The sequence below is a fragment of the Lycium ferocissimum genome, chromosome 2 (assembly GCF_029784015.1).
Source record: "Lycium ferocissimum isolate CSIRO_LF1 chromosome 2, AGI_CSIRO_Lferr_CH_V1, whole genome shotgun sequence".
Lineage (NCBI taxonomy): Eukaryota > Viridiplantae > Streptophyta > Magnoliopsida > Solanales > Solanaceae > Lycium > Lycium ferocissimum.
Window position 1 is genome coordinate 34693387 of NC_081343.1, and position 17640 is coordinate 34711026.

General features: G+C 37.7%; 1 pseudogene; it reads left to right on the forward strand.

Annotated features, from left to right (window-relative positions):
• Positions 1–2739: 2739 nt before the first annotated feature.
• Positions 2740–6298, forward strand: LOC132047534 (zinc finger protein ENHYDROUS-like; annotated as a pseudogene).
• The last annotated feature ends 11342 nt before the right edge of the window (positions 6299–17640 follow it).

Genomic DNA, 17640 nt, shown 5'->3' on the forward strand with positions numbered 1-17640 from the left:
AATAATTTCTACGTTTTAATTTAGTTTTTGTCAAATATAAATAACGCGAAACACGTGCCAGTTCTACAACTGCCCTAAAAGCCTTTATATAGCCCGAAGTAGCTTGACTTTTATCTAGTTCAGTTACCTTTCATTTTTAATTACCTTCCTGGGCCCAGGCTCCAGCCTTTACTGCATTTTTTTCACTTTCAGTAACTTTGTCCTAATTTAGCAAAATTGACCAGTCCTATTTCTAGCTCCACACCGTGGCACTTCCATCATTTGACCCAGGTTGCTGAAAGTGGTTAAATAGTTAACTATGGCTAACAGTGCATTTTTTTAGATTTTTTTTTAGATTTCTAAACATAAAATAGTTAACTATGCAAGTATTGAGGATTCGCATCACAAGATCTATTTAAGGATGAAGCTTTCCATAATAAGTTTTTCTCCACAGGGCTAATAAGACATAGTCTTGAATAGCTACTAATATTACTATTATTATTTTTCCGTCTCAATTTATGCGCACTATTTCCGACTTTAAAAGTTTAAGCAGTTGTTAGACTTTAATCATAAGCCTAAAACAAACTTTATATATTTCCATGGTTGTAAAATTATTTATTAAGCAGAAATGAAAACTTTAAAATTAAATTCTCTTTTCTAAACATAAAATCGCGATATTCTTTTTTTATTGTACTTATAAACTTACACACACACATAAATGACAGAGTGAGTATATAAAAACACTAACACTTACTAACATTTGATATGTATATTATTAGTGATGAATACATGATAACTAATATGAAATGTCACTTTAAAACTTAGTTCCTTTATTATAAAATTAGAAAAGTCATTTAAGTAACTTATTGTGTTAGATAAAATTTTTACCAATCAAATGCAAAAGAAATTTTAAAATACCACACACGCCCATAGTTTATACTCTATACCACATTACCACTCATTACAAGGCCTATGCCATCCGTATGTGTTACTTGCTTCTACCTTTTTAGGTTTAGGGATAAATCATCTTATTATCTACTCAACTAATAAAGTACGAGATATGATCGATTTTGTAAGTTAAATCACAATATAGGTGTTGCTTATTTTTATACCACCAACTATCATTCACATGATAAAGTATCATCTAAGGGTCATTTGGTTGTTGGTTAGGAAGTGAATTATTTAGTATTAAGATAAACATAACTATCAAGAGGGTTAGTTTATATCGTAAAGATCCTCCACCTAACCCGGCTAAGGTTGTGGGTTAAGTACTAAGAAAGAGAAGGAGATGCAGAGGAAGGTTATTAAAAACAAGATCAACATGACGAGCATTATGTTTGATGCGTTTTAATTGTATGTATAAAATTTGATACACCAAGTACATGCAAGCGTGACAATTTACGATCTCATAATATATTAGACGTGTATAAGTTATGAAACAATTCATATAATATTATTTTATGCGGGAAAAAAGTAAATAACTAATTTATGAATACCTAAATCTTGTATAACTAAACCTTGCCTAACTAATTCCTACGTAACCATTCTTGTCTTACTAATGTTTGTATAACTAATCCTTGCATTATCGATCACTAAAGAACCAAACATCCTCGAAAGATTATAAGGCATAATACATAACCGAAAACTTGAGCAAAACGTCTGTTGTAGATGTCTTCAATTTTGCGTGTGCCAGAGAGTAAGCCCTTTCAATTTGTCTAGGTTGACCAGACACTAATCTTGATGTAAAGCTATTTGATATGACACATAAATTTTGGAGGGCCACATCATTCTTGGCATGCGCATTCATGTGTTGTGTTGACTTTTATACAGTTGGTCTTTCTTTCGCGTCCAAAATTAGTGGGCATATATCATCACAGGTTGAGGTCAAATTTAAGAATATGTTTATATATTATGCCGAGTTATAAACTCAACATGCACTTGGTCCTTAGACAAAGATTATGGTATGAAATAGGACACGAAAACACTTTCCAAAATTTTTATAGTAGAATTGATTACTACTCGTATTTCCTAAAAAAAAATATCCCATGTTCAGATGTTCTGAAAAGTTAAAAAGAGTGAAGACACAGCACTAACATGGAAAGACTTTGCACTCTCTATTTCCCATTTCCTTACACACACAAACGCTACTCAAATTAACCCCTTTTCTCTCTATTTTGCAAACCCCGCCGACCACAAAAAATAACCCATTTTTCTCTTTCTCGATCAACCCATTTTCTTAGCTATACCAATAAATTTCTAAAAATAAAAAATTACTATAATTGGAATACAGGTGAAGAAGCATTCTAGGCTTTCTTGAATCTTTTTTGGCAGCTTACAAATTTACTAGAGCAACCCCATTTGCCTAAATTTGGAATTTGTTTATGTGAGATCATTTTCTTGCCAATTTTGGAATCTGGGTTTGTTCTACTTAACTTTGAGCTGATTTTGTGACATGGGGTTTTGTTAATTAGCATGTAATTAGTTAGTCTGAGCTGATGGTATCTAAATTTGGAGATTTTTTTATCTTTTGTTTGTTTCTTGCTAATTTTGGTATCTGGGTTTTGTTCATCTATACTTAGCTTTGAGCTGATGGGTTTTGCATACTAGCTAGTTTGAGCTTAAAGTTTTAGAAAAATCAGAACTTTATTCAGTGCTTAAAAAAAAAAAAAAAAAAAAGATTGACTTGACTGTAGATTTGCAAAAAGAAGTGGGAGCAGAAATGTTATAGATTGTTAGGAACTTGTAAACCGTAGAAGAATTGTTATTTCATCCGCCATGAACGATTGCTCGGATCATGGGGCAGCTCCTTGTAAAGAAACAGCAAAGAAAAAGAGGAATCTCCCTGGAATGCCAGGTAATATTAGCCCTAATGAATAAGCTAGTTAGGGTTGGTTATGTTAATCTTTTTAATCCATTTGAACCGGTTTTTTAGCTCCCGTTTGGCCATCGAATTTGAATTTGAAACTTGAAAGTTTGAGTTTTTGAAGTTGTGTTTGGACATGCATATTACTTGGAAAAAAAAAATTGAAGTTTTGTGAGTGGAGGTGAAATTTAGACCAGTTTTTGGAACTTGAAAGTATTTTCAAGATAAATTTTCAAAATCTGATCAAATTTCATTGCCAAACAGATATTTTGAATTAGTTTTTCAAAATCTGATGCAGAATCTATGGCAAAGCTAGCTTAAAGAACAGATTTCTATTTCAACAGAAAATTCATTTTGGGATTTTTGTATTATATCCTCTTGATTAGATCCTAATCATGAAGTCGCGTTGTCACCAAAGACTCTATTGGCAACCAACCGATTTGTGTGCGAAATTTGCAACCAAAAGGGTTTCAGAGAGACCAGAATTTGCAGCTTCATAGAAGGGGTCACAATTTGCCTTGGAAGCTAAGGCAGAGAACAAGCAATGAGGTGAAGAAGAGAGCCACGTTTGCCCCGAACCTACGTGCGCGTTCACCATGATCGTTCACGGGCATTGGAGATGACTGGGATCAAGAAGCATTTCTGCCGAAACACGGTGAGAAGAAGTGGAAATGCGACAAGTGTTGTTCGAAGAAGTACGCGGTTCAGTCAGATTTGAAGGCTCATTTGAAGATTTGTGGAACTAAAGAGAAAATGTGATTGTGGGACTATGTTTTCAAGGTCCATTCTTGATGCCCTTTTAAGTGTTAATCCCTCTTCTTCTAAAGTAGATATCTTTGTTATTAATAATGTGTATAGAGGGATAGCTTTATCACACACAGGAATTTTGATGTATTAGCAAAAGACTATTAGCTTTATCACGCTGAGTCTGTCAGTTTTGCCGTGTTTTTGGTAGTAGTTGTTAAGTCCATGCTGTTACTTGGACCAAAGGTGCTCCACTTTAGCAAACTCAAGGGACTAAAGATGCTCATGGTTATATTTAAAGGACCAGAATTAGACCTACTCCCATAGATGAGGGACAATTTTGGCTAAAAACTCCTTTAATTGTTAATCTCTTTCTTGTAAAGCTGATATCTTTGTTGATAATATACAGGAGGGATGGCTTTATCACACAGGGCATTTTGTGATGTATTGGCGAAGACAGTGAGAAAGCACAGAATGCAGTTACAACTCCTATTGCTGATGAGGACTGTAAGGTTCAAGCTGTTGTTTCATCAACACCACCACCACCAACACCTCCTACTCCCCCACCAGCTTCAGAGCCTCCAGCTGTTCCTTCACCAGCTGCCCCAGGAGCCTCTACCACCTCCTGTTACTCAGTCAACTGATTTAATGTCTTCTGATTCTCCCATCCAGAATCCAGGTACATTTTGAAGTTAAACTTTAGAAGTTTGAAAATTTGGATTTGTAGTTGGCTGCCGCTGATGTGTGTTTGTTGAGAACAGACAATACTTTATTCTTTCTTTGTTTTGGAGTCTTTCTAATTTTGTCAGAATGATATTTTTATCGAAAACTTTTGTCATATATTGATCCTTGATGTTATCTGTTTTCCTCATTAGACTATTTTAAAATAAGTGTTTGTTTATCAATCTAGCCCATTATTTCAACTTTCGAACTTGAAATATGGAATTTGAAGGTTTTTCAGGAAACAGGTTTAGGAGTTTTTACAAGTTTTTCACTCACTTAAATTCAACTTGTTTTCATGTCCACACATACAACTTCAATTTTCAAATACCCTTCTCAACTTCAACTTCAAATACTAGGAGTACTTTTTTTCCAAATCTCGCCAAATCATGTCCAAACGTCTAAGTGATCCTTTATCTGAACAAAGTTTGAATTCACAGAAACAAAAGTATGATAAGATGGGCAAAAAAGAGATCAGTCAAAATAATAGAAAAGTTACTCTTTCAATCTGAGAAAACTTTGGGTGAAATAAGGAAACATAGCATGCACTTAAAGAAGTCTAAGTGCGTCTTCACAAAGGATAACACATCTTGATTCTCCTTTTTCTACAGATAAAGTTCTTTATATCAAAAAGTTTAACTTTCCCTGCTTCTTCATATGAGTGGTTTCTTTTTTATGTCTTTCTATAATTGTTATAATTTGGCAGAGTTGGTGGAGAGTCCGCACAAATTCCATCAACCATTACCAAACAGGTTATGGAAGAAACAACAGCTAAAACGAGGTTGTCTGGAATCTGCAGCAGTAGCTCAAGCTCTGGATGTACCACCAGTAGCAGCATTTTTCCAAGCTTGACTGGAATCTCTAGCAGCATTAGGAGCTCAAGCAGTAATGGAAGTACCACCACCACCAGGCATTTTTCCAAGCTTGACTGGAATATGTAGCAGCACTAGAGACTCGAGCAGTAATGGAAGTACCGGAAACATCAGCATTTTTCCAAGCTTGACTGGAATCTCTAGCAACAGTAGAAACTCGAGCAGTAACGGAAGTACCAGCAGCAGCAGCATTTTTACAAGCTTGACTGGAATCTGTAGCAGCAGCAGTAGTAGCGCGAGTAGTAATAGAAGTGCCAACAGCAGCACTTTTGCAAGCTTATTTGCTTCATCAACTTGTTCAGGAAGTTTGCCTTTGCCGTCTCAAGAACCTCAATTTACTGATTGGTTTCAATCCGTCGCTCCTGCTCCGCCACCTGATATGGAACCACCATCATCTATGGAACCAATCTCTCTCTGCCTTGCAATGAATCATGGTTCATCAGTCTTTGGACCAGCTGGGCAAGAGAGGAGGCAGTATGCTGCTGCAGCACCACAACCAGCCATGTCAGCAACAGCATTACTGCAGAAGGCTGCTCAGATGGGTGCAACGTCGACAAATTCATCATTGTTAAGGGTCTTGGGATTGGGATATTATCCTCTACTTCATCGTCTAGTGGGCAACAAGAATGGAGTGGGAGACAAATTGATACCAATGGTGCAACATTGGCTACAGGCCTTGGGCTTGGGACTGCCATGTATGATGGCTCTGGTCCTAGGAACTAATGCTGGGAACTCCATCTGTTTTCGGTCCCAAACTTCCGACTCTTGACCTTCTTGGATTGGGGATGGCAGCAGGTGGCGGCCCAACACCTGGATTATCACGGCTTTAATAGCATCCATGGGCGGTAATCTAGATGTGGCCGGCTGCAGCAGGATCATTTGATAGTGGAGAATTTTGTGGGAAAGAGTTGGGAAGAAGTTCATGATACGAAATGCTGAGACTATGAAACTTTAGTTGACAATTTGGCAAGCTCGTTAGTGTAGGGAGAAAACGTCTTTGTTGTAGTAATATAGAAGCCTGTTGTATCTGTGTAAACTTTTCTACTCTTTACTCTAAAACAGTTATGTTAATGGAAGTGTAAAGTGATAATTTGCGCAAGGTTACGGAATTAGCACCAAATACAGTTTCCAAGGCAGTGATTATGTATTATTCTCCGTCCATGGTTACTTCTCCATGTTTGACCTGACACATTACTTAAGTACTTCTTTTGTCACAGTTTATGTGGCACAATTTTCTTTTTAATTTGTTTAAAAAATGCCATTTTTTGTATTTAGAAATAATTTAACTTCTTTAGATGATTTATAGTCGCAATAAATACTCTAAAGGCAATAATCATAAATTTGATTTCATCCTTTCTTTCTTCAACTACTGTACCCGTCAAGTGACGCCAATACAACCCGAGACGAGGGATAATAAATAAACAACAATTTTACTATATAACTTCTAATTATTATATGTTGGGATGAAATGAAAATAATTATAATATTTACAATAATAAAATTCAATATAGTTATTAAATGATAAATTATTTCTTGGTTTCAAATAGAATGAAGAAATTGGCATTTATTTTTAGTATGATAAAGAAAAGTGGATAGAGGTGGAAGTATTAAATTAGGTACCTAGAGTTGCTTCGCACATTGAGAATGCAAGGTAGGAAGAGATAAGAATGAATGCAACATATCCAGCTCTAGGTTAAATACTCTATGTAGTGTTGGTGTATCTTTAAATGCCAATAAATTTAGCCAACAATCTGGCTGAGCCTTGAAGTGACACAGGTTTGAGAAGTTGAGCAAATGTGGATAAAGAAGGGGATTTTTTTTTTTTTGGGAAGGGGAATTAGGTACGGAAAATAACTCTGAAGATTGTTTAACAAAGTGGCAATGATTAACACCTAGAGCCGAAAATGCCAGGGAACTGAGAACCTCTTAGTAGGAAATGCTGTATTCTTCTAGTAAGCCAATTTGACGTAGAGCCGAAATGTTAGGAATCGAGAACCTCTTAATAAGAAGTGCTTTATATTTTGCTTTATTCTTTTAGTGAACCTATCTGACGTGGAGCTAGAAACGCAAGTAATTGAGAACTTCTTGGTATTCTTTTAGTGGACCTATTTGACATGGAGCTAAAAATGTTAGGGAATCTATATTAGTCGGTTAAGTGAATTTCGAATATAAATGCCTAAAGGAAGAGGGGAAAATGCAGTTGGACTGACCCGTTGTTAGTGATAAGACATAAGATAGAAAGGATAAAGCAATGTGCTTTACCTGGGCCATTTGATAGATCTTTTGACATTAAAAGGATCTGATGCACTGTTTCTGTACAATTTCTCCCTTTCATTTGACTTAATATGTTCATTGTCTTCTAAGTTTATGCCGTATTTCTTGTCGTTTATTCTTGTTTTTGGTAGCAGTCACATGCCTTAATAAACTGGGGATTCTTTTTGCATTAAGTCTTACGCCATGGCACTTCACCTAACGTTCTTTCCATTGGCACAATTTCTTTTTAGCCTATTTATTCGGTTTACTTTGGCTGATCTACCTATTATTATCTGATTGTCATTATACTACAGAAAAACAGATTCATTATTTCATCAAGGATATTTACAAAGGATATGTATAAGTTTCCATATTTAATCATCTAAGGCCATGCCCACATAAAAAAAGGAGAAAAAACAGGATGTCCACTTTCTGCAAGCTTATCACTTAGTCCTTTCATAACTACAAAGTGTTCCTCACTGTCAATGGATCTGAATTCAAAGCTCGAACAATGACATCTAATTATTTACCCACCTATATAATATTTTAGGAAGAACTTTCCAATATTAACCTCAGCTAGTTAGGCTGGCAGTTCAGTACTCATATTGTAAGGGGATTTAAGTTATATATGTTGAATGTATGACCTATCTAAGAACTTTAAGTTGTTAAGAGAGAACACAATTTTAATTACTCCGTTCGTGCAATAAATCGGTTCAACCCCAATTTCCAAACCGATTAGAAGCAATTTGAATAATTCAATTTGGATAATACAATTCGATTTCGGTTTACAAATTCAATTGTCAAATATTATGGTTTTCGCTCAAAAGCGTATTGGCTTCATTTATAAATCAAACCTATCAACAAAACCGAATTAGGTATATATCACTAATATTAATAGTCAACTCTAATGCACTTAATAGTTAATACTTAACATTCTATACCACAGCTCCAAAATCAGCAATAGTTAATACTCTAATGCACTTAACAGTTAATTGAAGTTAAACTCGATGATAAAACCGAATCGAACCGATTCGATACTCGTGCCTTTACCCTAATCATTTTTTGAAAACAAATGCTACTAATAATGAAGGGGAGCGCTGTACAACGGAGCTTCGCATCAAGGCCTACACGCGAGCCAATGACTTGTGAACTTCAAGCAATGCAAGGTTATTCATGAAGAGGACGTACTCGAGTACACTTTCTGAGCCCTCCCGGGATTCGAGTGTTGATGATTGCATGGGAAGACGGATTGGAGAAGAGTGTTGAAGATGGCTATAACTCGATAAGGTTAATACTTAAAGGCTAGCATTTTCAAGTTTCATTCTGAGCTAACCAAAATGCGTTCCGATTTTATTGCTTATAATTGTATTAGCCTAGTTGTCTTCCTTAGCTTTCTAGTATAAATAACTTGTTAAACATTTCCTAGGTAGATTTATGAATATTGAAATTACTAAACCTTAGAAAAGAGAGCTTTAATTGTGAATCTTGTCGAGAGATTTGGCTGCTTTCGCATCACAAGTCCCTCGATCTATTCTCGCAGTGTTAGGCGAAGGCTCTATTTGATTACAATTTGGAAGGTCCTAGTTATTATAGAACTTTTTGGTTGTCAAATCAGTGTCTTTAGTTGTGTCAATCTAGTTATCCTTTGTTTTCCTTGTCATTTTCTTTGTCCTTTTTATTTCCTTTATTGCATCATTTGTGCATCGAGGAAATAATTTGCGCTTGTTCCAACAAATCTAACCTCGGATTTGATTCTTTAAAAAAAAAAAAAATCGAAAATTAAAACCCCAAAAAATCTCGTCGTTTTTTGTCGATTCTATTGTTAGATCCGAGTTTCCGGTGTATTAGGTTTCCAAATATTGAGTTTCAAGTTGCCTGAAAGGTTTTTGAGTTTTTTTACCATTAAAGGACTCGATGTCAAGAACTCAAAGGGTTTTGCAGCTGAACTCGATATTGAAGTTTGAAAGTTATCGTGGTGTTTCCCTAGTGAAATATGTTTATAATCCGAAATTTGGGACAAAAAATAGTTGATGACAAGGAGTTGAGATTTTAAAAGTTTTGAGTTCTTGAAGATCTTCAAATCTTCAAGATAGTTAAGGCAAAGAAGGTGTTTGATCTCAAAATCTTCAAATCAAAGGTTGAAAAGTGTTTGTGGCCAAAGAGAAAAAAAAATCAGAAAAAATCCGGTCACTTTCCAACCCAAAAAAAAAAAAAAAATGCCACGTCATCGCCGATGTCACCACGCGCAACAAAAAAAAGCACACTCGCGTGCACTTGATTCGTAGAGTGTGCGTTTCAACACTTGGAAAAATTTTCTAAGTATTGGACCAAAAACCACCCCAAAATTTTTCTAAGTGTCTAAAACTTCTCCAATTTTTTCTAAGTGTTACTCCACTTTTATCTACTTTCATTGATTTCAAAGCTAATTAACAACTAGTAATTGTTCTTACTTGTTTGTTAATTAGTTCTTGAGTCCCATTTCTTTTCGTACCCTTCTCTTTCGGTTCTTTCTCTTTTAACTTCGTCGAAAACTTACTGATTCAAGTCCGCTAGTTAGAATTGGAGTCATTCGTTCTTCTAAGTTAAACAAGAATCTATTTCTACCAAGAGTAGAACTTGAATCCTTGTGACTAATCGACATTAACAAGAACACAATCATTAGCCGAAACAATTTGTAGGCAATTCAAAGGTGTGCTTACTTGAGAATTTGTGAGATGTTTATCACTAACTTAACGTGTTTGCTTGTTTTGTGTGTGTTTTAATAGGTACCATGGCGAATGAAGATGTAAACTCCAACTCCCCACCCGGAGTAACACTTGATGATTTGGCCAACATGATAGCAACCAGCTAATCGAATAGGGAATGTGGAGGAGAGATAGGGTCTTCAAGGGGAAGTGTGAGGGAATTGTCATCCTCACTACAAGTTCACTATCAAGGAAACACAAGTGGCTTGACTCGGCCACTTCACCTCCCCCCTTATCCCCAACTATCCACCAATTTTACAACCCATCCTCAAACCACCAACACCTTAAACAATACCCCCCCACTCCATAAGACCAAATTCCAAATGAAAACTAAATTTCAAATGAAACCGAACCACGACCAAATGTCACTCTACCCATCAAAACCTTCCAAACCCTCGACAAGCCGTCCGAAATGTCTTACCCGTGAATGATGACTATCAAGGAGAAGTGTATGAAGATGATATGGTTGATCCTTATGCTAATCAAGTTGGGACAACGAGGACAAATACAAGGTCCGCAACGAGGTCGAGGTGGAAGGAATGGCCTATCTCTCAAACGGGTAGGCAAAGAGGATATCAAGCTCGTGATGGTTACCAGGTCGTGACTATCAAGATTATGATTATGATGAAGAAACTTGTGGGAACTATGGGAATGGTGGAGGTCGAGATACGGTCTCGGCTCCATCAAGTTCACTCACCCTAACATTCGAAAGGGGTAGTGATCCCGACGTATTTCTTGATTGATGATGCATTGTGATAGAATCTTTAACGACAAATGACATGTCCCAGAGATGAAAAAGGCATCTTATGCCATTGCTCCGTTCAAGGCTTCGCCTCTGCAATGCGGGAAACTTAAGTGAAAGCGAGGAGATTGCATGGACTTGCCCATACACCTACTGGGAAGGGCTAAAAAAGAATATCTTGAGGCGCAGTATGTCACCGAACGTTACAAGCAAGTGCAACTCAAAAAGGTATATACTTTGAGGCAAGGAAAAAAAGAGTGTGAAAGGATACTATGATAAGTTCCAACTTGTGAAGATGAGAATAGACTTTGAAGGGACACATTGAATGCTATGACTCGGTTGCGGCCGGTTAAATGGAGAAATTGTGTTATATCCCGTACTTTGAACAACGGGACAACTTGTGTGAATTATGAGAAGTTAGGAATAAGGCAATCCCGAGAGACTTTCGATTGTTTTAAAGGTTTAAATTGTGTATGATTTTAATGTCTCGGAAAGGTTAAGAAATACTGGAGGAATTTTTCCATTTTTAGTAAGTGGACTATTTTGGGAAAGTTGAAAATTCAAAAAAATAAGACAAGTGGAGCAAGGTGGCCGGCCACCTCTACGCATGGTGGGCCAAGGCCACATGTATCATGTGTTATTATATAGAAGATGACTAAGTCATCTTCATCACTTAGCCACACAATTCTAGAGAAATCAAGAAACAAAAGAGAAGAAAAAAAAAAAGAGCCTATTCGGCTGTTTGGAGAAAAAAAAAATCAAGACCAAATTCTTCCATCAAAAAAATAATCTCCTCAAGCAAAGTTGCTAAGTCAAGGGTGCTAAACAACGTGGTGTTGTTGTTTCGGAGAAAAATCCGTTAGTTTCCTCTAACGACCAACTTTGGTCAAGTGAAGAATTGAAGAAGAAAGGTTAGTTCTAATCTTCTTTTCTTGTGTTATAGATGATGTATGTGTGTTGTTGTATGCTAAAATGGAAGAAATTCATGTTAGGGGAGAAGTTGGAGTGTGGTAGTGCATAGTGGGTTAGTCATGCAGTGTGGGTGTTGAAGTGTAAGTTATGTATTAATGTTAGTTAGCATGATTTGAATGTTGTGGAGTGAAGAAAAGAATGGAAATCATTTTTGGTGTGACTAGGAGTGTTGGTCAACGGCTTCCTTTTGTAGTCTTGAATGAATAATTGTCGTTAACGTTTTCGTATTGTCGTTGTGGATTTTATATGGAAAAATTTCAAGTTGGATGACTTAGAATGATGTTATGTTAGTTATGTCATGATTTGAGAATTTACGTGGATTTTATGTAATTTTATACTTATGAATATAGTGTTGTTAATGTGTGGATTGGTGATGTAAATCATGAATTCGGAAGGAAAGAATGTAATTAGTGTCGTCGTCGGCTTTGGAGACAATTCCGGGTGGTTTGGAGCATTTGTCGGATAATTGAAAATATTGTGTCAATTGTTTAAAGTGTTCTTGCATGTGATTTGAATGGTTTTGAGTTAATGCATGAATATGAAAATGTTGATAATAGTTGGAAGTTTGAAGTTGGAGTAGAAGTCGAGCTATTATGTGAAAGAAAGACTACATGTGCTATTATGTGTTTTATGGCGATTATTGGTGTTGTTGAGTTGATTGTAATGTTGGTTGGTTGTTGTTGTTGATATTTGAGCCGAGATGATACTCGGGGATGTTATATATATAAGGAAAGCTGACTGTACAAATTTCGGTAGCCAAACATGAACCTAAGATTGAAATGTTAATCCTCATGAATAGTAACTTGTAAAGGTGACCATTTACGATTTTTGACGAAACGGGATTGGAGATAAAGCGAGCGTAAGACGTCCGTGAGGTATGTAAGGCTTACCCCTCCTTTCTTTGGCATGTCTTAGACGTGTAGGCTTGATTTCGCGCCTCGGGGACTTTCCTAATTCTAGAAATCCGAGGTTGAAAATGGGTACTATTCATTCAAGAGAATTGAAGCAAATGCTTATGCATAGTTGTAAGAATTGTTCAAGTGCCTAGAAATTGCTTGAAAAGGATCCGATTGCCCTAAACCCTCGTAAGTAATGTCGTAGCGTATACACGTAAATTTTGTATACCGCCATATTTGGCCCGATAGGGTCACGCGCCCGAGATTTCATATGACGCCCGTTGACATGTTTTTGCGAAACTTAAAGAAAGCTTTTGGCTATTGTCTTAATTACTACATGATAGTTGTTTGATTGTCCTTTGAGTTGTGTGATATGTTTTGATACGCAAATGATCGTGGAAGTTCATAACTTTTATTTATTAATTCCGGTCAACCTGAAATTTGCTTAAGCACTTTTAATGACGGCGAATATAGTTGGTCTTTGAGTTTGGGAGAGAATATGGTTACCTACTTGTTATGTGCATATGACCTCTCACTACTCTGCTCGTGCATGTTATGCTATGTCTTCCACCGAGTCCCGGCCGGTGTGAAATCGTGCACGTACTATTGCATTGTTCACCGAGTCCCTCACTGCAGGGCCGGGTATGTTTATTTATACATACATGATTTTCTTACCGAGTCCCTCCACCGAGAGGGCGGCACGCCATACGCACATGATTATATGATTGCCATACATGATGTTTATGTGATTTATTTACCGAGTCCCTTGCGGGAGGCGGGTACGTTATATGTGCTTATTGATTTAATGATATGAGGTGGGTATACATGATACATGTTTCTCGGGTGAGTTACGGTTTTCCCGACCCGTGCTTAAGTTGATATAGTCTAGATTGGTTACGGTTCTATTCTTGTGTTTCTTCGCTTTACATACTACAGAATTTTCCTTCGTACCGACCCCCCTTTCTTCGGGGTTGCGTTCGCGCGCGCGCAGTGCGTATATACGTCCCGGCGAGCCGCCGGCAGGTCCCCGCTCATTTACTTTGAGAGAGCTCCCTTGTTCGGGAGCCCGTGTATTTTGGTACGATGTTTTGCTATGTTCGTATATATACGGTTCGGCACGGCGGGGCCCCGTCCGTCATATATACATATATACGTATGTTCGTTTTGTGTATAGGGCCCACGCGCGCATAAAGTGTGGGTTATGGTTCCCGTACGTATGTGTATACGATATATGTGTGGGCGGTTATTTACCGCGGCGGCCCGCCGGGCCGCCTATGTATGTATTTATGTAATATGATGGCCGTGTGTGGCCTTTGTTGGTATTTTCTGAGTGCAGGTAAATTTTTGGTTGGTAGGAAAAACAGAGGAAACTCTGCCCGGATTTTTCCAAAATATTCGAGTTATTATCTTATTGATTTTCTGGTTAACGTATGCGCTACTGTGTGTTAGCACGTATGGTGCCGGGCCTGGCGCTAGTCGCGGCCCACGGGGTTGGGTCGTTACAAATTGCTTCCCAAATGAGACTCCACAACTATAGTGACATTGATGAAACTCTTGAAACAGCTATTGAGATAGAGGAGGGTCTCAAGGAAGACAAGATCAATAAATCGAGAGGCTACATAAGTTCATGGAGCAACAACAAGGAAAAAGGAACCTCTTCCTCCAATTGGCAAAAGAATAAGGGCACCATACAAGAATTCAAGAAGCCCTTTGTGAAAAACAACCAAGTTGAGAAGCAACCCCAAAAGTTTTCTCCAAAAGAAGGAGGTGCAAAATCTAACCCGATCCGATGTTTTAAATGTCAAGGCTTTGGCCATATAGCAAGTGAGTGTGCCAATCAGAGAGCATTTATTCTAAGAGAAACGGGTAGTGATGATGAGGGAGAACACGAGGTGGAAGATGATGAGGGTAATTATAGGAATGATGAACGTGAGATTGATGAAGAGCAAGATGATATGGAGGATGATGGAGATGTCACCGTTCCAAATTGTTTGGCAAGGAGGGTGATGACATGTATGGCCAAGCCTCAAGAAGGGGAGATCACCGTCCCTAACTATGTGGTAAGGAGAACAATGATAAGCAAGGCCATGGATGATCCTAGCCAAAGAGAGAACCTTTTCCATTCTAAATGTGTTATCAACCAAAATGTGTGTGTCATGATCATTGATAGTGGGAGTTGTGCAAATGTTGCAAGTACGACATTGGTTGATTTCTTGAAACTTCCTACCACCAATCATGAAAATCCTTACAAACTCCAATGGCTTAATGAATGTGGAGAATTGAAGGTGACTCGACAAGCCTTTATCAAGTTCAAAATTGGGAAGTACCAAGATGATATCCTTTGTGATGTTGTTCCCATGCAAGCTTGTCACCTTTTACTTGGAAGACCTTGGCAATATGATAGGTCAACCAAGCATGATGGAAGACCCAATCAGTACACACTTGTTCATAATGGGCTCAACCATGTGTTATGTCCTATGACGCCTTTTCAAGTTGGTGAAGTTTACCATAAAATGAGGGAGTTAAAAGAGAAGGGCAAGGGTGTACAAGGAGATAGTGAGGGAAATGGGAAAAAGAAGGTCTAGGGGAAAGGCTAAGGTGGCCTCTTTTCTCTCTTGAAAATCTAGGGAGATTAGGGAGGAGTTAGAGGAGCGACAACCGGTGATCCTCCTCTCACCATGGGACTATGCTTTGCACACTAACGAACTAACCTCTTCTTTGCCTAGTTCTATTTCTTCTTTTTTGCAGGATTATGATGATGTGTTTCCCACGGAGCTTCCAAAGGGATTGCCACCATTAAGGGGAATTGAGCACCAAATTGACTTTGTCCCAGGGTCTCAATTGCCAAACAAACCCGCTTATAGGGCCAACCCGGATGACACCAAAGAACTTCAAAAGCAAGTGGATGAACTCCTTGAAAAGGGGGTTGTGCGAGAAAGTATGAATCCATGTGCCGTGCCCGTGATCTTGGTACCAAAGAAAGATGGAACATGGCGCATGTGTGTTGATTGCCGAGACATTAACAAAATAACGGTAAAGTATCGCCATCCCATACCTTGTCTTGATGACATACTTGATGAATTGAATGGTTCATGCATATTTTCTAAGATTGACCTTAGGAGCGGATACCATCAAATTCAGATGAAACTCGGAGATGAGTGGAAAACGACATTCAAGACCAAATTTGGTCTATATGAATGGTTGGTGATGCCTTTTGGTCTTACTAACGCTCCTAGTACTCTCATGCGATTAATGAATCATGTGATGAAACCTTTTATTAGCAAATTCGTGGTTGTTTACTTTGATGATATATTGGTGTATAGTAGAACCATGGATGAGCATGTTGATCATTTGAAATGTGTGTTTGAAGTGCTTAGACAAGAACAACTTTATGCTAATGTGGCTAAATGCTCTTTTTGTGTTGATGAAGTTGTTTTCTTGGGTTTTGTTGTGAGTTCAAGGGGCGTTGAGGTTGATAAATCCAAAATAGACGCTATTAAGAATTGGCCAACTCCTAAATCCATTGGTGATGTGAGAAGTTTTCATGGATTGGCTAGTTTTTATAGGCGGTTTGTTAAAGGATTTAGTACCATAGCCGCTCCTTTGATCGAGGTAATCCGAAAGGATAAGCCTTTCTCTTGGGGTGAGGAGCAAGCAAGGGCTTTTGAAACTTTGAAACAAATGCTTAGCTCCGCACCGTTGTTGCAATTACCCAATTTTGATAAAATCTTTGAAATTGAATGTGATCTTAGTAAAGTAGATATTGGTGTCGTTTTGATGCAAGACCAAAAACCCATTGCCTATTTTAGTGAAAAACTTAAAGTGCGATGTTGAATTACTCCACCTATGATCTTGAGTTGTATACTTTGATTAGAGCTTTGGGTAATCGGCAACATTAATTGTGGCCTAAAGAGTTTGTTATTCGGATCGATTATGAGTCCTTGAAACACCTTAAGGCCCAAGGAATGTTGAACAAAAGACAATCCAAATGAGTTGAATTTCTTGAAACTTTCACTTATGTAATCCAATACAAAAAGGGGAAGGACAATGTAGTGGTGGATGCCTTGTCTAGAAAACATGTTTTGATAAATACTTTGTCTTCCAAATTGATGGGTTTTGAAAGCTTGAAGACATTGTATCCCGAGGATCTCATTTTTGCAAAAATCATTCAAGATTGCGAAGAATAGGAAAGGGAAAGATGGATTATGGATAGGTCTTCTACTTCCTATTGGAAATTTGATGGTTTCATGTTCAAGAACAAGTGACTATGTGTGCCCGTGAGCTCTTGGAGGAAATTATTTGTGAGGGAGGCACATGATGGGGGATTAATGGGACATTTTGGAATTGATAAAACTTTGGGAATTCTTGTGGAGCAATTTTATTGGCCTAATATGCGTCGAGATGTTGCTAAAATTTGTGGGCAATGCATTGAGTGCCGTGGTGCTAAGTCTAGCTTCCTTCCCTATGGTTTGTATACCCCTCTCCCCACCCCACAAAGGCCTTGGCTTGACATTTCAATGGATTTTATATTGGGTTTGCCAAGGACAAAAAGGGGCAAAGATAGCATTTTTGTTGTTGTTGACCGCTTTTCAAAGATGGCTCATTTTATTGCATGTCATAAAATTTATGAAGCATCTCACATTGCATCTTTGTTTGTTGAACATGGGGTCAAATTGCATGGTATTCCCAGAACCATAGTGAGTGATAGGGACTCTAAGTTCCTTAGCCACTTTGGGAAGGAATTGTGGGGACGACTTGGGACTAAATTATTGTTTTCTACATCTTGTCACCCACAAACCGATGGCCAAACTGAGGTTGTGAATAAGACTTTATAGGTTCTATGCTTAGGGCCATG